Genomic DNA, 23,350 nt, shown 5'->3' with positions numbered 1-23,350 from the left:
TAGGGGTAAAGCCCAAGTCATAGATGTAAAATGGAAGGGAGAATCAGTCCCAGTTGTATCCGCTTCGGCGATTTCCTCTATAATGAGAAAGCATCTTTCTGCGTATTTGATGTTTGTCAAAGAAAAAGAACTTGATGAGGATAACTCTGAAACTGAGTTTTTATTTCAGTTTCAAGATTGTTTTTCAAATGAACTTCCAGAGAAGCTACCTCCTGAGAGGCTAGAAGATCATACCATTGATATCATTCCTGGTAGTTCTCCACCTAATCGACCACCATACATGGTGAGTGCGGCACAGCAGGAGGAGATCATGTATCAGGTGAATGAATTGTTACAAAAGGGGCTGATTCAGCCAAGCTCTTCTCCATATTGTTCTCCTGTCCTACTTGTGCAGAAGAAGGATGGATCTTGGAGAATGTGTATTGACTACAGGGCTTTGAATAAGATCTCTATCAAGAATCGATTTCCTATTCCACGGATTGATGATATTTTGGATCGATTAGAGGGATCAGCCATCTTTAGTCGCATTGACTTGAAGAGTGGTTTTTAGAACCACTTTTGGGCTTTATGAGTTTTTTGTTATGCTATTTGGTTTGACCAATGCTCCTACTACCTTCAATCGTATGATGGATCGCATTTTCAGAGAGCACAGGAAGTTTGTGGGTACATTCTTTGATGACATTATTGTGCACTCGAAAGATGAAGAGGAGCATAGGCAACACTTGGCAGTTGTATTTGCAGAACTCAAGAAACATAGTTTACTGGTCAACACTAAGAAGAGTGAGTTCTTCATGCCAGAGATATATTTCTTGGGACACATCATCTCATGAGATGGAGTGAGGATGGACCCTGCTCCTAACTTCCTGCCTAGCTCCTTGCTCAATAGCCCCTTACAGCCGTACAGCCCACGCTTCAACTCACGAAGCTCATGCTCCCATTGTTCGTATTGTACTTGCGCAAGCCCGTACATCTGCGCCACTATTCTGTACAACGTCCATATTGCTAGTACTGCAAGCAGCGCGTCCGTACGTAGGTAAAGTGCTGCAGGTACTTAGCTTGTACGTTGTCCGTACCATCAATTCGCGCGCCATCTTTGTGTAGTCGTACCACTGTTAGTCGACTATACGGAACCTGTACAGTAGCTCGTCAACTGGCCGTACGTCTACACAGGCGCCGTACAATTCGTACAATCGTACGATTCCATACCGTTGTCAGGTCCGTACAACTCTGCCATCAATTTTCGTACGACGAACTGACAGTCCGTGCTTCACCGTACATTCGACCGTACAACTGTGCTCCACGTGTGGCACTTGCAAATCGTTCGTACAACCGTACAGGTTTCAGTACTTCCGTACATTGTACATTGTACTTACGGATTTCCGTACATTTTGTAGGCCCTTGTACTTTTGGTTGGCATCCGCACTTTTGTGCAGGTTATATTCTTGCAGGTACTCGAGCAGTTGTTTTTTGGCAGGCATTTGATGGGATATCTCAAGGTGTATGCCTCAGGCACACCTTATGTTTCTATGTGTGAGTGCTAGAGGCACAGTTAGGTGCCCACAAGCACAGTTAGGTGGTGGAGAGCCACATAGGATGATTGAGAGAATCTAGGAGCAGATTGAGGAGATGATTGTGGAGCTCTGAAGTCATCAGTGATGTCAGTGAGCATGTATGAGGTGCCTACTTAAGGACCTCACTCTTCTTCATTCTACAAGCAAGTAATGCAAGTATTCTGAGTTTGTGTCCATTCTTTGCTTTCCTTTCAGTTTACCAACATGGTATCAGAGCCCTTTGATCCCCCTTGAGCCCATTTCTGCCACATCATCTTCTTCTTCTTCATGTTCTTCTTCTCCATTTTCCTCTTTCTTCCCAAAATCTTTGAGAGCTTGGTTCTCCACCTACAAACGACCATTGCCCAAACCCTCTGAGCTGGAAACTCCTCTAGTATGGGCGAACTTCCACCTGCAAGCAATTGAAGAAAAAACGTCTGTGGTGGCTGCCATTCCCCAAACAGCGCATTTTTCGCCATTTCTTCTACTGCTCAATACTCCCTGCCTGCTCCGCCATTGCCTGAGCCCTCTTAGGAGTAGATGGGCGACCTCAAGACGAAGATTTTGAGCCATTTTTCAGCTCATTTGGTTCAGTAACGAGGGAGAAATCGTCAAAACTCAGGTTCAGCTTGTAGCAACTCTCCCGGGCAAAAGTGCGCACCATTTCGTCCAACCTCTGTGCTGGACCCTCTCTGGTATATGAGCTTTCTTTTGCTTCAGAAAGCCCTCTTTTTCTTGCTTTGAAGAGTGAGCTACAAGCCCTCCAAGTTCAGCCTTTTAGTTTTGACAGTTTTAGACAAGTTTCTGAAGATGATGCTACATAAAATGCTACTCTAGCATTTCTGGTTTTTTGAATCTTTCAATAACTTCAGTACAAGTGTGGCTTCAGTTTTGTTTTGAATTGCTAGACCTGGTTTTGATTGGAAAGTATTCATTTTAGCCACTTCTATGAAGCTTGTAAGAAGAAGCATCATTGATTGAATATTGGTCACTAGTCTTTGCTACATCAAGTGCTCATATTTTGGAAGTCTTTCAGTTATTTTTTGCCTTGTGAGAGAGATAGACACTGCCCAATATCTGGGCTAGACCCTCTCATGGCTACCCTATTGAATCTAGAAAAGTTCAATGGAAAGGGCTTCCACACATGGCAGATGAAGGTGAAATTTGCATTGATGAGGGAGAACTTATGGGGACTTGTCAAACCGACTCCTATCGCTTCTTCTACGGCCTCCAATGCTGGAGAATCCTCAACTCCGACACGACCGGCAAGGGATCCAGCTAGAGAAGAAAAAGCATATGGTATCATTGCTCTTGCTTTAGGAGATGATTATATTCACCATATCTCTGACTTGGAGTCTCCTTCAGAAGCTTGGCAGAAGCTTGACATGACTTTTGGTGCTAGCTCTCACATCTCTAAACTATCACTTAAAATCTCTTTCTTTGAATTGAAGATGGTTAGTGGTACTACTTTGGCAGCTCATGTCAACTATATGCGGAGTCTTATGACTCAGCTTGCTTCTATCAACTCTCCTATTACTCCAGATGATGCTATGATAGTGTTACTTAAGAGTACGCCTGAAGATTATGATCACATAGTTAGCACTTTGAAAAATCTTCCTAATCCTAATCTTGAAGGTATTATCTCTGCTCTCCAAGAAGAAGAAAGGCATATGGAGCTCAGGAAAGGCAATGACACTGTTTATGCTGTAAAAGTCCAGAAGGGCAAGTATACCCCTTGCAATCACTGTGGAAAGACAAATCACCTTTCAAAGGACTGCTTCAAAATTAATCCATGCAAGCACTGTGGCAAGAACAACCATAATGAGAAGTTTTGCAGAGCCAAAGCAAAGACAGAAAATGCAAATCTACTTTCAGTTGATGAGCCTCCACAAGATGAGGCATCCTTTGAAGATTATGCATTTTAAAACATCTCTATGTATGCTCCAGATCTCTCTTTTTATGTCAAGGTACTCAGCCTGGATAGTCCTCCAAAATGAATGAAATAAACTATTGTGTTTTGTGTGTTTTGTATCCTTTGAAGATTATGCATTTTAAAACATCTCTATGTATGCTCCAGATCTCTCTTTTTATGTCAAGGTACTCAGCCTGGATAGTCCTCTAAAATGAATGAAATAAACTATTGTGTTTTGTGTGTTTTGTAAACACCTCTGGTCACCTTATGATGTAGGCCATGTGTATGTTTTGCTCCATGGTACCTCCTGCAGACATTGTGTGCATGTACATGCAGGGGAGATAACCATTGGAAGGTCTTTTTGTATCCCTTTTGTTTACCTTACACCCAAGGGAACCCTTGCTAGCATGAGAACCTAGCCATAGATTTATCCTTGACCACCATGAGATGGCATGAGAAACTATGAGACTAGATGTATCCTTGACATAGCCTGAGGCATTCCCTTGAGGGGGGGTTTGATGGGATATCTCAAGGTGTATGCCTCAGGCACACCTTATGTTTCTATGTGTGAGTGCTAGAGGCACAGTTAGGTGCCCACAAGCACAGTTAGGTGGTGGAGAGCCACATAGGATGATTGAGAGAATCTAGGAGCAGATTGAGGAGATGATTGTGGAGCTCTGAAGTCATCAGTTGTCATCCTGCTTCAACATGTATCCACTTGCTTGGTACTATTTCTTTTTGTTTTTCAATAGTATGCTTATTAAGAAATGAAATGTTTTCCTTCTGTTCAGTTACGGACAATGGGGACTAGGTCTAGCATTTGAGGGTGGACCCCCTTGCTTGGGGTTATGGGCATTAGTGACCCACAAGAGTGATGGCCTCTCTTTGAGAGGGACATCTAGAAACCACACCCCACCTGAGTACCCAAACATGGGACCAATCAAATGCACAGATTGCATACCGACCTAGGAACCATTCAAGAGAATGTTCCCTGAGCTTTGGGTGTGGGCCTGGCAGCATGCCAAGAGTAATGGAGATACAAGATAAGACGACAAACAAATGAGCTCAGTATGGCTCAGTTATGACCTTAGAGTACGTCAATAGATAGTCTAAGCTGTTAGGAACCCGTGGGTGCGATCAGAATTAAATTCTGACAACTTTGAAATTTTAGGGTTTTTGGGAGTGACGTGGCAGCTGACACGTGGCAGACTGCCACATGGAATCTGAGCTGGCAGGTCAGTCCACCTGTCCCACACATGTGGCAGCATGCATGGCAAGTGGCAGGGCATGCAGGCCAAGTGTTTGGCCCCAAATCTGGTAGATTTAGGGCAAGTGGTGGGCTGTCCTCTTTGGGACTGCAGCCCACCAAAAATCTGGGACAAGTGTCCACCTTCCACTCTAGGCCTAGGGGGGGGGCTGAGCCTATAAAAGAAGGCCTCTCCCCTTCATTCCTCACATGAAAATTTCGTCACTTTTCTTCTCCCTCCTTTTAGATGATGCAGCAGAACCTCTCCAGCTCCTTGGGTGCAGCCAGCTTCTCCCCAGGCCATTCTCTCACCTCAGCAGCACTTTCTCTCTCTACAACAGCACATTCTCTCTCTACAGTTCCAGCCCCTCCTCTCCAGAAATCTGCCCCCTCTCAGCTCTTCTGGAACAGCAGCAGCATCCTCTCTCCTTCACCTAGCCTGGAGCAGCCACAGCCCCTTTCTCTCTCCTGCTGCAGTCTTTCTCTCTCTTCTGCAGAATTTCTCTCTCTACTGTTACAGCCCATTTCCCTTGCAGAAATCTGCCTTTCTGTGCACCTCTGGAACAACAGCAGCTCCTCTCTTACATCTCCTCCCTTGGGATCAGCATTGGCACTCTCTCTCTACAGCTATCACTCCATAAAAGCTTTCTCTCTCTAGCCTACAGGCTGTTTTTCTAAGCTGTTCTCATTCCAGCCCCATTTCCACACTCTCCTCACCCAAGGTAGCTTCAGAGGCATCAAGGACTTCATCTACAAAAGGGTCAAGTCACGAAGGGAGCCTGTATTGTCAAGTTTATCTCATTTACAGCACTATTTCATGTTGTTTCTACTATCTTTCTAGAAACTAGTGTTTGTCTCTAATGTTGGATGTAAGTGGTGATTGTTGCAGGCTTCTTCCTTGTGGATTGGGCAAGCCAAGAGCTGAAACCTGAGCTTGGAGTCCTCCTTTTTGTTGTCTACTTTGTACATATGCTTTTGAGTCTTGTATCTAGGTCCTAGGTTTTCACTGAGTTCATCAGTTTGGAAGGTGCATTGCACCTTGGTCTTGTATCTCCATTTTCAAGAATAAAGTGAGCCTGGATAAGGGGGGGGGCCCGTCTTGGCCCCTCAATCATATTGCATTCTCCAATGATGTCACTTTGTGTTTAAGCTGTATAAGTCTTAATTCCAGCTTAATTGCAAACTCTTAAGTTCAAGTATATGTGTTTGGCAACTCGCAATCATCTCATTCAAATGCCTCTGCAAAATCCGTTGTTTGAATTGATAGAAAGCACCGAGTAGTTTACATTTCAGTGATGTCAGTGAGCATGTATGAGGTGCCTACTTAAGGACCTCACTCTTCTTCATTCTACAAGCAAGTAATGCAAGTATTCTGAGTTTGTGTCCATTCTTTGCTTTCCTTTCAGTTTACCAACAGCATTATCTGCAGATAGCCATTGTTTGGCTTAGATCTTGCAGATAATTTGGGGCATTCTATATTTGTGGGCAGACATTGCAGGTTGGCCAAAATTTGGGGCTTTTGCAATCACATTGCAATTTTGCAGTGAAATTTGGGGCTTTTGCAGGCAGAGTGCAATTTGTGCAACACTTGGGGCTTTCAGACCATTTGCTGTCTTTTGTATGCAATCTCCCACAAGAAATTGGGCCTTTTGCATTTGAGTTGCAATTTTGCAGGTAAAAGAGCATTTTGGAAGTTTGCAAACAGTTTTGGACTCAGTACGAGTCAAATTGCAGACTTTTGCTACTTTTTACAGATTCTGTTTGCAGATTTTTGGGGCATTGAGCAGAGCAGTGTGGTGCATTTTGAGCCTTTGACAGGCTGTGATAGTATTTGTCACTGTGGGCATATTATTCTTTGCAGATTTTACTTGTGCATTTTATATCCCAGGAAGGGATTTCATTTGGTCCGTTTGCTGTATATATTTTTTTCTGAAATTATCTGGTGAAAATGGCTCGGAACAACTCAAATGAGGTGTTCGGGGTTCTCACACAGGAGGATAAGTTGGATGGCACCAACTACTCCTTGTGGAGTTTCATGGTTCGCAATATCTTGGTTGGCAGAAATCTTTGGGATTATGTCAATGGAGATGAAGAAAGACCAGATACAACGCCTATACCTGTCACTCCTATAGCTGGAGGCAAGGGTAGAGGTACAAATACAGCACAGGTAGCCACTCCAGGAGCTCCCACAACAGAGCAGAAAAGATGGGACTCTAGAGATGCACAAGCTCTTTCAGTAAATTCTCTTTCTGTCAAGAGGTTCATTATACCTCATATTCGGTCATGCAAGACATCTATGGCAGCTTGGGTAATACTTGAGAGTATGTTTGCAGCAAGGAATGATGCTAGGGTTTTCTTTCTGAAGCGAGAACTTTTCCATACACATATGGAGGAGGGAGATTCTATGAATTCTCACCTCACAAAGCTTCAGGATCTTAGGGAACAATTGCTGAACATTGATGAAGTCATTCCGGATTCAGAGATGATCTCAACCACTCTGAACTCTCTTCCTGAGTCCTATCTCGGTTTCCACACCTCGCTGAATTTGTCATTGAGGGGGGGCAGCAATCCTCTCTCCTTTCACGAGTTGGTAGGACTTCTGTTGCAGGAGGAACAAACACGCTTCTATGGCAACCCGGGCTGGCGAGTATGCTATGCTCTCTAAGTTCAATCCCAAGGGTAAAGGGCAGCAAAAGCCACATGCCCATCAGCCCACGCATCAGCATAAAGCTGATTTTGGACAGCCTTCTTATAAGGCACAAGGTGATACAAACAAGGAGAAAAAGAAGGGCATTTGTCATTATTGCAAGAAGCCAGGTCATTATATTGGAGAGTGTAAGAAGCGCATAGCCAAAGAAAAGAAAAGGGATTCCGGTATGGCTGTATCAGATGCATCAGGTCCACATTGCCATGAATCTATGAATGTAACAAAATAGAGACAACCCCCAAAAGCAGGTGTCCTCATGGGACCGCAGACATCACTGTGAATAAGCTGCAATTTTCTTGTAGCTTTCACTGTACCATCCTTCTTGAAGGGAAGCCTATGCATTTTGCCAAGAATGCAACCATCACATGCATGAGGAGGCGGCGACTCCAAAGGAGGTAATGCATCACCCATATCATGCCTCTGAAGTGCCATAGCTCATGTGCCCATACCTGGCATGCCATAACTCCGCATTCTACATCGCAGCAGTGGGAGTGCTAATTGATAATGCAAGATGGGATCTTTTTTCATATAGATCAAGCTGAAAAAGACCCCGATACAAAGTGCCAGACAACCTCAAAGCATATTCATTTTCTTTGTCTCTGACTGCACACTCTGACTGCACACTTGTCATCATCAAAAACAACCTAAAATCCTCCTCTATTGAGTGAGGACACTGAAAGCAAATTCTTCTTTATACCTGGCACATAGAGTACATCTGAAATTCTGAAATCTGTGCCATCAGTAGATGTGAGAATAATGTCTCCCACTCCACACACTGAATAAGAAGAATTATTTAAACAAGTTACCTTCTTCTTGGTGGGTGAAGAATGCAGAGTTACAAACAGATTTTTCTTGGAAGTGATGTGCTTTGAAGCACCACTATCAAAATAGCAAGTATGTAGTGTCTCATCAACACTGAAAGAGCATTCATCCTTTGAAGGATCGTAACTACAAGTCAAAAAAGCATATGGGTCATCATGATTAGTGGCTGTAGTATTTCTTTCTTCATTTTTTTGTTGTCATGGTATGATAGGCAACTAACCTTGTCCCTATATGCCACCAATATCCTACTAAGAGGATTTGTCTTGATGTTGCTTCCCCTGCAAAGTGTCCTCTGGCATCACGCACTTCACAGATGATGAGTGGAATTTCATGTGGCATGGCACATTTGCACAGGATGTGATATTTTCCTAATTTATAGAATTGGCCGCCAAGAGTTGATATGGTGCAGATTTGATTATCAGTTCTCTAGCTTCAACTGGTCGCAATTCTGGCGAGGGTCTTCCTATCATTAAGTATCCAATGATATCTGCACACCAATCTGGAACAGCATCTATTTGAAATAGTGTGGCATCTGGCAAGTCATATTCTATTCCAGTGGGTTCTTCTCCTAATGTGACACAAGACATGTGATCGTTAATGTAGAGTTGGGTACCATCTACACTTGGGTCTATGGTCTCAAGGAAAAATCAGAAGTGTTTATGCATTTCAAACACTTTGTGGCTATGGTTGAGAATGAGACAAGACTCAAGGTGCAGACACTTCACACAGATCGAGGGGGGGAATATGTCTCATGAATTTGAGACATTTCTGAAAGAAAAAGGCATTATGCATCAGCTTACAGTGAGGCTTACATCTCAACAGAATGGCAAAGCTGAGCGGAAGAATCGCACCGCCATGGAAATGGATAGATGCATGCTCACAAGTAAGAAGTTGCCTCACAGGTTTTGGCTGGAAGGCCTCATGTGTGCCAACTATATTTTAAATTGGGTTCCTACAAAGGCGTTGAAGACAATCACTCCCTATGAGGCATGGCATGGGAGAAAGCCTTTAGTGGACCATTTCAGAGTTTTTGGTTGTGTAGCATATTCCCACGTGCCTGTGGAGTTTAGACACAAGCTGTCAGATAAGGCATTAAAATGCATCTTTGTAGGATATAGTTCACAAAGCAAAGGCTATCATCTCTACAATCCTGCTACACGCAAGATTTTTGTTAGTAGAGATGTCATATTCTCTGAAAATTCTGCACATACAAATGCTGAATTTCAGATTCCGGCCTCTTAGGGGATGCTTCTTATAGCATTTGGTTCCCCCGCTGAAACTCAGAATTTATAGCAACCTCCGTCAGCTCCACAAGTACAACTTCAGCCCCCAGCTGATTTGGTACAACCTCAGGGTGTGGATGAAGTTGTCAGGGAAGAAATTCAAGAGATAAACGCACCCAAAACAGTCCCGCATTGGTTGCTTCAGACTCTCAGGGAGAGTAGGCTTGAAGCTCCATTGCCTGGCAGAACTTGTAGTGCAGTAATGCACATGGGGGGAGCTCATTCAATTGAATCAGCTTATGCATGTACTCTTCTTGATGAGGGGGAGCCTGAGACATTTGAAGACGCAAAAGATAATGTGCATTGGATGAATGCCATGGAGGATGAGTTGCAGTCCATTCATAAAAATCAGACTTGGGATGTTGTGGATTTGCCACAAGGTAAGAATGCCATAGGTACATGGTGGGTTTTCAAAGTCAAAAGAAAGCCAGATGGGTCCATTGATCGGTACAAGGCAAGGCTGGTTGCAAAAGGATATGCTCAGAAAAAGGCATAGATTATGAGGAGACTTTTGCTCCTACATCCAGGATGACCACCATCAGGTCAGTTATAGCCATGGCTGCAAATTTTGAATGGAATGTTCATTAGTTGGACATTAAAACAACTTTTCTTAATGGAGACTTGTTGGAAGAGGTTTATGTCAAACAACCTCTGGGCTTTGAAATTTCAGGAAATGCACTTCAGGTATGCAAGCTGAATAAAGCTTTGTATGGGCTGAAACAAGCCCCACGTGCATGGTATGCCAAAATTGATGCCTTTCTGACCAGCAAGGGACTGCACAATAGTCCAACTGAGAGCACCCTCTACATCAAGAAGGATGGGGGGAATATTTTGGTCATCATTTTTTATGTAGATGACATGTTGCTCACTGGATCAAATGAGGAAGTAATTGCAGATTTCAAGGCCCAATTGAAAGCTACATTTGATATGTCAAACTTGGGCTTGTTACATTTCTTTTTGGGGATCCAGTTTATTCAAGAGAAATGTGGCATTGTTATGTCTTAGTTCAAGTATGTTCAAAAGCTTTTGGACAGATTCAACATGCATGATTGCAAGCCTATGTCCACTCCCATGGAGCCGGGACTGAAGCTTACAATGTATGATGCGGGTGAATCAATTGATGTCACACTCTATAGTTAGGCTGTTGGATGCCTCATTTATCTTTGCAATACACGACCTGATATTCAGTTTTCAGTTTCTCAGGTGAGCAGGTATATGCACAACCCAAAGATTATGCATTGGCAGGCTGTAAAACGCATCTTCCGTTACTTTGCAAGGTACAAAGTCTTTTGGCTTGATGTTTCCAAGGGGGGGTGACTTACAGATGCATGCTTACAGTGACTCAGATTGGGATGGAGACTATGATACTAGGCAGTCCACCAGTTAGGACATGCTTGTATTTCTTGGTTGAGCAAGAAACAATCTACAGTGGCCACCTCCTCATGTGAAGCTGAGTACAGGGCAGCTTTCACAACGACAGTTGAATGTGTTTGGCTGCGTCGTTTATTTGCTGATCTTCATCTTTCATTGGAGGGTCCTTCTCCGATTCTCATTGATAGTCAGAGTGCTATAGCAGTGGCAAAGAATCCTGTGTTTCATGCTCGCACGAAGCACATTGAGGTTCACTATTACTATGTCAGAGAGAAATTGCATGTAGGAGAGATCAGTATGATCTATGTGTCAACACATGACAATGTTGCAGACATCTTCACCAAAGCACTTCCACGTGAAAAGTTTGAGGCATTTTGCAGTGTCCTAAACTTATCTCCTTTTGGTGATTGATCATTTCCTTGTACATGACATTGGCACTGCAGGGGGGTGTTAGAATTATTATTATAATTTAGCAGTGACCAATGTAATGTAATAAGTAGGTTAGGGGCACTTTTCCCTCATTTAGAGGTTTTTTCCCCTAACCACAGTTAGTTCACTAACTACGGTTAGTGAAGGATAAGGTTTTGTCACTTAGACAAAACCCATCCCACTTCTTGTATTAGTCACTTCTTCTATTGCAAGCACTACGTTCAGCTCTCTTGCTCTCACACTCTCTTTTCTAACAGAACTTACATGAAGTTCGTAGTTTTCTTGGCTTGTGTTCATACTACAGGCGCTTCATTCGCTATTTTGTTGAGATAGCTTCATCCTTACATGCTTTGCAAAAGAAGGCAGTGCCTTTACGTTGGGGAAAGAAAGAAATTGCTGCATTTAATGAGCTGAAAGAAAAGCTATGCTCAAATCGTGTCATCATTTGCCAGACTTGCGAAAGCCTTGTGTTCTTCAATGTGATGCAAGCGGCAATAGTGTTGGTGGAGTACTTATGCAGGAAGGCAGAGTGGTTGCATATGAGAGCAGGCTGCTCCGAGATGCTGAACTAGTTCATGCTCTTACTGTGTGGAAGCACTATCTTTTAGGTGCTGATTTTTATGTGCAAACTGATAATCAATTGTTGCGATACTTTCTCACTCAGAGAAAGTTATCAGAAAGCACATTAGATGGGCAAACTTCCTTTCTATTTTTCATTTTCAGATTGTACATGTGGTTGGAAATAAAAATGTAGTGGCTGATGCACTTTCCAGAAGGCCACGTACGGAAGCTATGTCCGAGAAACCACAGGTTTCTATAGTTACCATTGCTTATCACAACGAGCTAGATGCCATGAAGGAGTAGTATGCTACAGATGATGCTTTTGCACGTATTTATGATCAGCTTATGGAGGGCAATAGGCATGATCATTTCACACTTAAGGAGGGATTTATGATGATGCATGGAAAGCTGTGTGTAACGCAGCCATTGAGGCATAAGGTGCTCACTGAAAGTCATGCCTCACCGTATGCAGGGCATAGGGGTATTGAGGCTACAGTCAAAGCAGTAGAGCACTACTTTTATTGGCCTTCACTACGGAAGGATGTTGAGGCTTATGTCAGAACATGCATCACTTGTCAAAAGGTGAAGTATGACAGGCAGAAACAGCTCGGTTTACTTCAGCCTTTGCCTATACCAGATAGACCATGGCGGAGTATCGCCATGGATTTTGTTTTTGATCTCCCTCGCACTCCTTTTGGTCATGATGGCATTTGGACCATAATTTGCAGATTCAGCAAGATGGCTCATTTCATTCCAGTAAGGAAGAAGATTACTTTAGAGCAGATGGCAAAGGAGTTCTTAAAATCTGTTTTCAAGTATCATGGGATGCCTGAGTCTATCGTGAGCGATAGAGATCCACGGATGACCAGCATGTTCTGGAGAGGTTTGTTTGAAGACATGGGAACCTCACTGTTGTTTTCATCTTCTTATCATCCACAGTTTGATGGTCAATCAGAAGAGGCAAATTCTACAGCTTTGGATTTGCTCCGATACTATGTGTCTTAGCACAAAACAAAGTGGGAACAGTACTTGCCATTGATTGAGTATGCATACAACAATACAGTGCACTCTTCCACGGGTAAGGCACCGTTTGAAATAGTGGAAGGAGCGAGGAAGGTTCCTCCTATCTTGCATACAAAGGAGAAATTTTTTGTGGCAAATGAGTATGTGGAGGATTTGTGGGCAGCCTATGAAAAGGTTAAGTATGCCCTCCAATGCAGCCGAGCTGCGGATAAGCATCGCAGGGACTTGGTTTTCACTGAAGGTGATTGGGTGTTGCTGCATTTTCTTAAAGACGCCTCAGGCACAAGAAAGGGAAGGTAAAGCTATACACTAAGCTGAATATGAGGTACTACGGCCCCTTTCAAGTTCTTGAAAAGATCAACGAGGTAGCTTACAGGCTGAAGCTACCTAAGCATTGGACCATTCACAATGCTTTCCATGTTAGCTTGCTGAAGCCTTTTCATGGAGAAGTGCCACAGGATATGCTAGTTGAAGAGCAACCTGAAGTTGATGAGCAAGATGAGGTCTTGATTCCTGAGCAGATTGTGGCACATAAGGAACGGAAAGTTAATGGTAGAGTTGCCAGATGCTATTGTGTGAAGTGGAACTATCTTGCGAACGATGCGATCTAGATGGAAGAGAGTGAATTGGCAGATTCACCTCAGATTTTACAGCTCTATCTTGAGGCATTTGGTCTCGAGCCTGTTGCGGTAGTCTCTCATGCCGGTTCAGCAGAGCATATGTCTGGAGCATTACCGGATGCTCATGGGGGCGGTAGCACCTCCGCACCCACAGTGCAGGCAGGCTCACAGGATATCTAGAGGTCGCTTGGTGACACTACGGTTTCACCCGAGGCACTGATGTTGACAGTGTTTTCGCCATGAGACTTCTATGATGAGTGATCATGACACTCCAGTTGGTTGATACACTGCCATACGGATGGATCTGCAATCCTGCTGTATGTACATTGTATTTTTGGTACTTCACGTGATGTTGTACTATTGATTATGAGCTGTTTTATGCCTATTGTGACACCCTTTTCTATTTGCTGTAATTTTGGGACAGCAAACAAGATAGTTTGTTGTTTCAAGAGGGGGGTATGTCACGGGGACGTGGTGGTGATGGTGAAGTGTCTAAACTAACAGTCACTGAATTTGGCCTAGGGTACCAGGCTAGGGGCCTTAGTTAATGCCCAAAAGGTACCTATGATTTTATGTGCAATAAGTGCAACTCCTGGTGCTATTAGAGTGGCTTCATTTTCTAAGGTCATTGGTTTGGTTCAGTGGGGTCACTCTTTAAAAACTGACCCCCTAGAGATCCTACAAAATAGGGTCATTGGTTTCTTTGCACTAGGTGTTGGGATATCTCAAGGTGTATGCCCCAGGCACACCTTGGTTTCTATGTGTGTGTGCTAGAGGCACAGTTAGGTGCCCATAAGCACTGTTAGGTGGTAGATGCCACATAGGATGATTGAGAGATTCTAGGAGCTGATTGAGGAGATGATTGTGGAGCTCAGAGGTCATCAGTGATGTCAGTGATCATGTAAGAGGTGCCTACATATGGATCTCACCTTTCTTCATTCCATAATCAAGCATTCTCATTTTGTGTTCACTTCATGCTTTCCCTTTAGTTCCTCAACATGGTATCAGAGCACTATGATCCTCCTTGAGCCCATTTGTGCCACATCATCTTCTTCTTCTCCATCTTCTTCTTCTTCTTCATCTTCACCATTTCTTCCCAAACTTGCTAGAGCTTGTTCTCCCTCGTCTTTCCGCCATTCTCCAAATCCTCTGAGCTGGAGATACCCCTCGTATGGGCCAACTTTCACCTGCAAGGAATTGAAGAAACATCGTCGCTGCTGGTCGCCATTCCCCGAAGATCGTCGAAACTCCCTTTTGTGTATTCTCTGTTTCTGCTCCACCTTTCTCTAATTCCTTTTAGGGGAAGCTTCTCCATACCTTGGACTATCTTGTGTTGAAATTTGAGCAGCAATGGTTGCATATTCGAGGAGAAACGCAGAAAAACCAGTCGATCTTCAAGCTCCTAGCTATGGCGACGTGACGCGGCATTTCGCCCTTCCTCCTCAGTGGCTCTTCTCTGGTATATGAGCTTTGTTTCTACCTAGAAAGCCCTGTTTTCTTTGCTCTAAAGAAGGAGATACAAGCCCTCCAAGTTCAGGCCTCTGTTTTGGACAGTTTTGACAAGGTTGTGAGTTTAATGCTACATTAGATGCTACTTAAGCATTTCTGATGTTTTAAAGTGTTGAATAGCATCAGTATAACTGTGGCTACAACTTTGCTTTAAGTTGCTATACCTGGATTTGTTTGGAATGCTTTCATTTAGCCACTTCTATGAAGCATGGAAGATGAAGCATCATTTCCATTATGATTTTTAGTATGCAATTTGGTCACAAAATGCTTATACTTTGAAGCTTTTCAGCTTTTTTTTCTAGCCTTGTAAGAGAGTAGACACTGCCCAAGACCCTCTCATGGCTACCATCTTGAATATGGATAAGTTCAATGGTAAAGGCTTTCACACATGGCAGATGAAGGTTAAGTTTGCATTGATGAGGGAAAACCTGTGGGGGCTTGTCAAACCGGCTTCAACTTCTTCTTCAACAGCCTCTAATGCTGGAGAATCCTAAGCTCCGACACACCCGGCAAGAGATCCTGCTAGAGAGGAGAAAGCCTATGGCATCATTGCTCTTGCCTTAGGAGATGACTATATTCATCACATCTTTGACTTAGAGTCTCCTTCAGAAGCTTGGCAGAAGCTTGACATTATTTTTGGTGCTAGCTCTCACATCTCAAAATTGTCACTTAAGATTGCTTTCTTTAAATAAAAGATGGTTAGTGGCACTCCTCTGGCTGCCCATGTCAATCTTATGCTGAGTCTCATGACTCAACTTGTTTCTATCAGCTTTCCAATCACTACAGATGATGCAATGGCAGTATTGCTCAAAAGTATGCCTGAAGATTATGATTATGTTGTTACCACTTTGAAAAATCTTCCTAATCCTAATCTTGAAGGTCTTATTTCTGCTCTTCAAGACACATGGAACTCCATAGAGGCAATGACACAGCATACTAGAGAGGCAATGACACAGCCTATGCCATAAAATTTCAAAAGGGCAAGTTTTCACCTTGCAAACATTGTGGGAAGACTAATCACCTCTCAAAAGACTGCTTCAAGATCAATCCATGCAAACACTGTGGCAAAAACAATCACCATGAAAAGTATTGTAGAGCCAAAAAGGAAGCAACTACAAAGTCAGAAACTGCCAATCTACTTTCATTTGATGAGTCTTCACATGATGAAGATTATGCTTTTTGAACCATCTCCATATATGCTTCAGATCTCTCTTTTTATGTTGAGTCAAGGTACTCAGCCTAGACAGTCCTCCAAAATGAATGAAATAAACTATTGTGTTCTTTGTAAACACCTCTGGTCACCATATAATGTAGGCCATGTGTATGTGTTTCGCTCCATGGTACCTCCTGCAGACATTGTGTGCATGTACATACAGGGGAGATAACCATTGGAAGGTCTTATGTATCCCTTTTGTTTACCTCACACCCTTGGGAACCCCTTGCTAGCATGAGATCCTAGCCATAGATTAATCCTTGACCACCATGAGATGGCATGAGAAACTATGAGACTAGATGAATCCTTGACATAGCGTGAGGCATTCCCTTGAGGGGGTTTGTTGGGATATCTCAAGGTGTATGCCCCAGGCACACCTTGGTTTCTATGTGTGTGTGCTAGAGGCACAGTTAGGTGCCCATAAGCACTATTAGGTGGTAGATGCCACATAGGATGATTGAGAGATTCTAGGAGCTGATTGAGGAGATGATTGTGGAGCTCAGAGGTCATCAGTGATGTCAGTGGATCATGTAAGAGGTGTCTACATATGGACCTCACCTTTCTTCATTCCATAATTAAGCATTCTCATTTTGTGTTCACTTCATGCTTTCCCTTTAGTTCCTCAACACTAGGGTCATGGTGTGCCATTTCACCCCCTAGGGGCATTAAAAATCCCACACCTCATTTTGCTTATAAAACCGAAAACTGAGAGTGGGAAATAAACAGCTATGGATTCACGTCAACGACTGAATTAAAACTGTCCACAGCTCTCCCTTCTCCAAAGCTCTCCCTCTCTCTCTCTCTCTCTGGACAAACACTAGGGCCCAGGACAAATTGTCGGGCTGGACCCCCCCGAAGGTCTTTATTACTTTTCAGAAATTCTGTTACAGAGTTCAGCATGAGCTGTCACGTAAGTCTCTCCTCCAAACCTGAAAAGAATTTCCTGACTTACAAGAGCTTCAAGCCCCATTCAATTTGGCAACATGCCACTTGTCTAAAATCTAGACTAACTCTTATTACAAGCCACTTAGGGCCATTCTGGAGTCTTCAAGGCTCTCGGTCACACGAACCGCTTCCTAGGTGCTTGTCAGGCTCCCATTTCGCTTAGGAAAAATAATCCTTCCTAGTACCTGCAACAATTAATTAAAGCGCACCACCATGGTACCCATTAATTGTTAGCGCTTTGCATGCAAATAACACACTGTGGACTAATCCTAGTCACGGTGGGCGTCCCCACTGAACACATGTGCACATCTAAACAAATATATATATATATATATATATTAATAAATATATATATATATATTTTCTCTGGTTGACCGGAGTCAACACTCTTGATTATAATTAAAGAGCTTCGACCCAAGGTCAAGATGCCTTAATTATAGCCAAGTCTCTCCAACCGAGGTTGGCACATCTTGGTTAACCGGGGTTAACCCCTCTTGGCGCATGCCAAGTCTTGTTGACCGAAGTCAACACTCTCTGACCGTAGTCAGGTTTACTTGACTAGAGTCAAGTATCTTTGACCGTAGTCAATCCTTTGACCATTAAAATAACTCTTTGACCGTAATTAACACATATAAAACTCTTTAATTATGATCAAATAAATGGTCAACTGTACTTTACATTGTGGTGACATCCCCTCGGCTTCTATTCAGTTGACCTCAACTGAAAAGCTTCCTTGTAAACATCCAAAAGCTGTGGATGATCGGATAACATGTCTTCGTCCATCCACTTGGCATCTAATGCCGTATAATTCTTGAATTTTACAAGATACCTGTAAAATTCCTTACCCTGAGGGCCTTTACGTACAGTATGGTACACAATTTGCTCTGGCTGAAGGACTTCCTCCAGCTCATCCACTTCTGGTGGATCCTCTGATACTGGTTCTGTAGGCTCTGGTCCTTGAAATTTCTTTAGAAGACTCATATGAAATGCATTGTGAATCCTCCAATGCTCTGGCAATGCTAATCTGTATGCAACCTCATTTATTCTTTCTGTAACCCTGAAAGGGCCATAGTATCTGGGAGATAACTTTGCATACACTTTCTGTTTGCCTTTAAACTTGCGGAGCCTAGCTTTTTCAAACTTTAAAAGTACCCAGTCCCCTTCCTTGAGATCCAACTGTCTCCTATGTTTATCTGCAGCTCTTTTATGTTTCTCTTGAGACCTTTCAATTGCTGTCCGGACTTGGCTGTAAGCTGTCTGGAGGTCTCTTACAAACTGATCAGCTGCAAATATTTCATCTTTAGTCCTCAATATAGGTGGCAAAATCACCTTCCCATATATGACTTCAAAAGGGGCTTTCCCTGTAGAGCTATGTACTGTATTATTGTAAGCAAACTCTACTAACGGTAGGTACTTTTCCCAGTCTGAACTTTGGTCACCCACGTAGCATTTCAGCATATCCAAAATGGTAGAATTTGCTACTTCACTTTGACCATCTGTCTGGGGATGGAAAGAAGAAGAAAAATTCAGATTCGTCCCCATGTTATCAAATAAAGCTCTCCAGAATAGACTGGTCATTCTGGAATCTCGATCACTAACAATGGACTTAGGCATACCATGATGTTTAAAGATCTGTGCCATAAACAACTTAGCCATATGATCTGCCTTTATGGTTTTGCGAACCGGAAGGAAATGAGCTTGCTTGCTGAATCTGTCTATGATAGTCCAAATCCCGTCATTCCCTGACTTTGATCTTGGCAAATCAAAAATAAAGTCCATTGTAATATTTTCCCATGGTGCCTGAGGCACGGGAAGAGGCATAAGTAGGCCAGGTGCCTTCTGTCTATCATACTTGATTTTCTGACACGTAAGGCATTCAGTAACAAACTGATGTATATCTTTCTGCATTCCTGGCCAAAAGAAATACCTCTCTAGTGCTAGAGTTGTTGCTGTAATTCCTCTGTGTCCAGCATAGGGAGGTGCATGGCATTCCCCCAAAATCTTTTTCCTCATCTCCTGGGTGATGCATAGGCAATCATCTTTCATTAAATACCCATCTTTCAGGGAATAGTGACTGGTGGGTTGCCCTTCTTGCATCTGCTGTAAAATTTCACCAAAATCAGAATCATGAACATATTGTTCCCTCATGCCTTCCAGGTCTTGATGATAAGCAATAGTTACATTATTGACCTGGGGTCTTCGGGACAAGGCATCTGCCACTCTGTTCCGAATTCCTGGAGTATGGACAATCTGAAAATGATACATTGACAGCATGTTTGCCCATTTCATATGCTTCTCTGAAAGTTTGGTCTGAGTCAAAAAGTATTTCAGACTTTGGTGATCTGTTTTGACAGTAAAATCTGCACCCAAAAGATAGTGTTTCCAAGTATGGATGGCATGAATTACAGCCAATAACTCTTTCTCATAGATTCCTAAATATCTTTCCGCATCCCGAAGTCGTCTGCTTTCATAGGCTACTACATGACCATTCTGATGCAATGCAGCCCCAACACATTCTCCACAAGCATCACAATCCACATCAAAAGACTGATACAGATCCGGAACTACCAGAATAGGCTCTGTAGTCAACTTTTCCTTGAGTGTATTGAATGCTTTCTTCTGTGATAATCCCCATGTGAAGGCTGCATTTTTCTTAGTGAGGTCATGTAATGGAGCTGCGATATCAGCAAAATGTCTGATAAATCTTCTGTAGTAAGAACACAAGCCTAAAAAGCTTCGAACTTCATGCACAGTTTTCAGCTCTGGCCATTCCTGAATGGCACGGATCTTCGCTGGATCCATTTGTATCCCGTTCTTGGATATTATATGCCCCAGATAGTGGATTTCTTCCAGGAAGAATTCACTTTTCTTGCTGTTTGCATAGAGCTGATGATTTCTCAGCTCTTGAAACACTATAGCAAGATGTTCTCTGTGGTCTTCCTCTGTCTTAGAAAAAACTAAGATATCGTCAAAGAAAGTACCCGTAAAATGCCTGTACTTCCGGAAGATGCGATCCATCATTCTATTGAATGTGGCTGGAGCATTTGTCAATCCAAAAGGCATCACTAAGTATTCATACAACCCAAATGTAGTGCGGAATGCTGTCTTGTGCACATCCTGAGGCTGTATCCTCACTTGGTGGTAGCCACTCTTCAAGTCTATCCTGCTGAAAACTGAAGCTCCATTTAACTGATCCAGGACATCATCAATACGCGGAATAGGGAATCTATTCTTGATGGTCATTTTGTTCAGTGCGCGATAATCGACGCACATACGGAATGAACCATCTTTCTTCTGTACTAACAGTACAGGGGAACAAAAAGGAGACGAGCTGGGCTGAATCAAGCCTTTGGACAGCAAGTCCTGTACCTGAGCCATAATCTCCTCTCTCTGAGTCGCACTGACTCTATAAGGGGGTCTGTTTGGTGGCTCACTACCAGGCATTAACTCTATCTGATGATCTTCTGGTCTTTCTGGGGGTAGCTCCCCTGGCAAAACATCAGAAAAGCAATCTTTAAAGTTTACCAGAAACTGAAACCTATCTTTGTCTGCATCATTCATTTCAGCATGCATATCATTCTCTTTTTCTTTTACAAAAACCATGTACGCAGAAATTGCAGACTTTATTGCTTTACCGCATGAAACATCAGATACAATGGGGATAGTGTCCCCTTTATTCCTGGCAATTACACGCTGATTTTTCCCCCTATGTACAAATTCCAGCACTCTTTCAGGAAGAGTCAACTTCACTGCCTTGCGGTGAAACCAAGGCATCCCCAAAACTACATCATAATGTTTCAGTGGAGAAATGAAGAAGTCTTCCTGATCCACATAACTCTGAATATGAAGACGGAGCTTCCCTATCAAGGGAGTAACTGGCACAGGATTCCCACAAAACATTTGATCGGCATCCAAAGCCCTGCCTAGCTCTTCCGTCTTTATTCCCAGCCTCAGGGCTAGATCCTCTGATATGAAATTATCAGTAGCCCCTGGATCAAATAAAATCAGCGCTTGCTGGTCTCTAACTTTGCCCCATGATAGCAGCAATTCTCGTTCTTCTGGGTTCAAAGCATGACCCAGTATATCAGGAATACCCCCCGCCATTGGCTTTTGCGGTCCTCGTGGCTTCTCTGCCTCTTTTCCCTTCGATGATGAAGGCTTTTCTGGGCACTGGGCAGCCACATGCCCCTCTTTACCGCACCTGAAGCATTTCCCATCTCTACGGAATTCCGCTATCTGTTCAGGGGTAAAAATAGATTTGCCTTTATAGGTCTTTGAGAACTGAGTACCCCTCGGCTTCTGAGGCTGAAACCCTTTCTTTTCAGCCTTAGGGGACTCTTTCTTTTCTGATTTTATAAAATCAGATTTCTTTTTATCAGCACGTCCTGCATGCAAGGATGGCACTGTAGATGGATCTTGTAGCGGTACAAGACTCGCTACTGAGGCTGAATGCATAAGATCTTGAATATTCTTTGCCCCCAAAGCATTCACTACTGCCTGAATTCTTGGAGTGAGACCTGCTCTGTACTTTCTCATCTGGGTACCTTTGGAGATCTTTTTGAACGGTGCAACCTGCAAATAAGCATCCCAGAACTTTTGGTTGTACCCATCCACTGTATCTCCTGCATCCATGTGCAAGCTGTCCCAGTCTTGAAGAACATGGTCTCTGAACTGTTTAGGCATGAACTGCTGGTAGAAGGCTTTCTTGAAGCCCTTCCACTTTCTTGGGGCTGATCCATCTGTGGTCAGTGCACTCCACCATGCACTAGCCGTTGCTGTTAAATGTAGGCTGACCATTCTTAACTTGGAGGATTCTGAAAATTTCTCAGTACCGAATGCAGCATCAAACTGTCTGATAAACTGCAATGCTTTGTCTGTATGACCATACTGTCCATTGTAGGTCATAAACTTAACAGATTTTCCTCCCTCTTTAAATTCCCTGGTCGCTTTGGAAGATTTTCTCTTCCCAGACTTCTCGTGTTTCCTTCTTTTCCTGGATGGTTTATCTGATAAGGAAGAAGAAGACACAGAAGTCGAACTCGAGGTAGACGGTGATGGACTAGGAGATCGGTGACGATGCCTCGATCTCTTTTTACTATGGGACCGTCTCCTATGAGATCTATGAGATCTCTCTCTCTCAGACCGTACACGGGAATGTGCCTCTGGCATTGGCACATCATATACTGGATTAGGCATAGCCTCTGCTGGAAACAAATGCTGAGCCCTGGGATCCCTTTTGAGATTTTCCAGCTCTTGTATACGAGTGCGTACCATTTGTTCAAATTCTTGTTGAGTTTGTGGCACATTCTTCTGTCTTGGATGCACATCCCTATCTTGAGAATCCCACTGGATAGGTGATTGATCCATATTCTGAGATCTGCAGATTTTCTCACACAGTGCAAGTAATTAATGCACACTGCCTTTGCTTTTCCAACAGAAAAAGTACCTCAACAAGAGGTGTTTTGCATTCACAATCTATGCCAGTACGGGCTGTCAGTTCAAAGCATGTACCCACACAGTTGCCAAAGCATCATCAACTATGTTGCCCTTTTCTGGCTGCTGCAGATGGCTTCAAAAGGCATCTGTTTTTCCCTCTTTTTACTGTTCAAAGGCATGCATTCTCCTTTTTCTGCAAATCTCTGTTTTCTCTGCTTTTCTCTGGTTTTCTGCTACTTTTCTGACAGTAAAAGTCTGACAGGCAGGAGAAAATTAATAACCAAAACTATCTCTGCAACTGTCTCTTTTTTTTTTTTTTTTTTGTTGAAAACAGTAACCAGATAAGTAACTACTGGTTACTCTAACCGACTGTCTGGTTCTGGTCTGGTTAGTCTGCAACTAGACTAACTGGACTGGTTACACCAACCAAACTGGTCTGGTTAGGCCAGCTTAACTGAACCAAAGTTGAACTAACTGGATACTGGTTCAACTAACCAGAGTTAACTGACTGCGGTTGACTTAACCAGGGTTTCACTAACCACGGGTTAACCAACCAGGGTTTAACTTTACCAGGATTAACTTAACCACTGGTCTGCCAGGCTGGCTGCCACGTGTCAGTGCCATGTCAGCATCTGAGCTGTCTGCCACCTGTACTGCGCCACGTCAGCGCCACGTGTCTTGTGCCACGTGTCACGTCATCTGGTGCACTGTGTACCTGCTGGC

At 43.2% G+C, this 23,350-nt stretch overlaps 1 protein-coding gene across 3 annotated transcripts in view; it reads left to right on the top strand.

The window, feature by feature from the left end:
- The window catches only part of NAR1 (ferredoxin hydrogenase), a 59,004-nt gene that overhangs the window by 17,529 nt on the left and 18,125 nt on the right, over nucleotides 1-23,350 (top strand). The window lies entirely within an intron of this gene.

Source organism: Dipteris shenzhenensis, chromosome 15 (genome assembly GCF_047967505.1).
Source record: "Dipteris shenzhenensis isolate YYH24624 ecotype China chromosome 15, Dip_SZ_1.0, whole genome shotgun sequence".
Taxonomy (NCBI): domain Eukaryota; kingdom Viridiplantae; phylum Streptophyta; class Polypodiopsida; order Gleicheniales; family Dipteridaceae; genus Dipteris; species Dipteris shenzhenensis.
The sequence above is the reverse complement of the archived record's forward strand: the minus strand, read 5'-3'. Positions and strand labels throughout refer to the sequence as shown.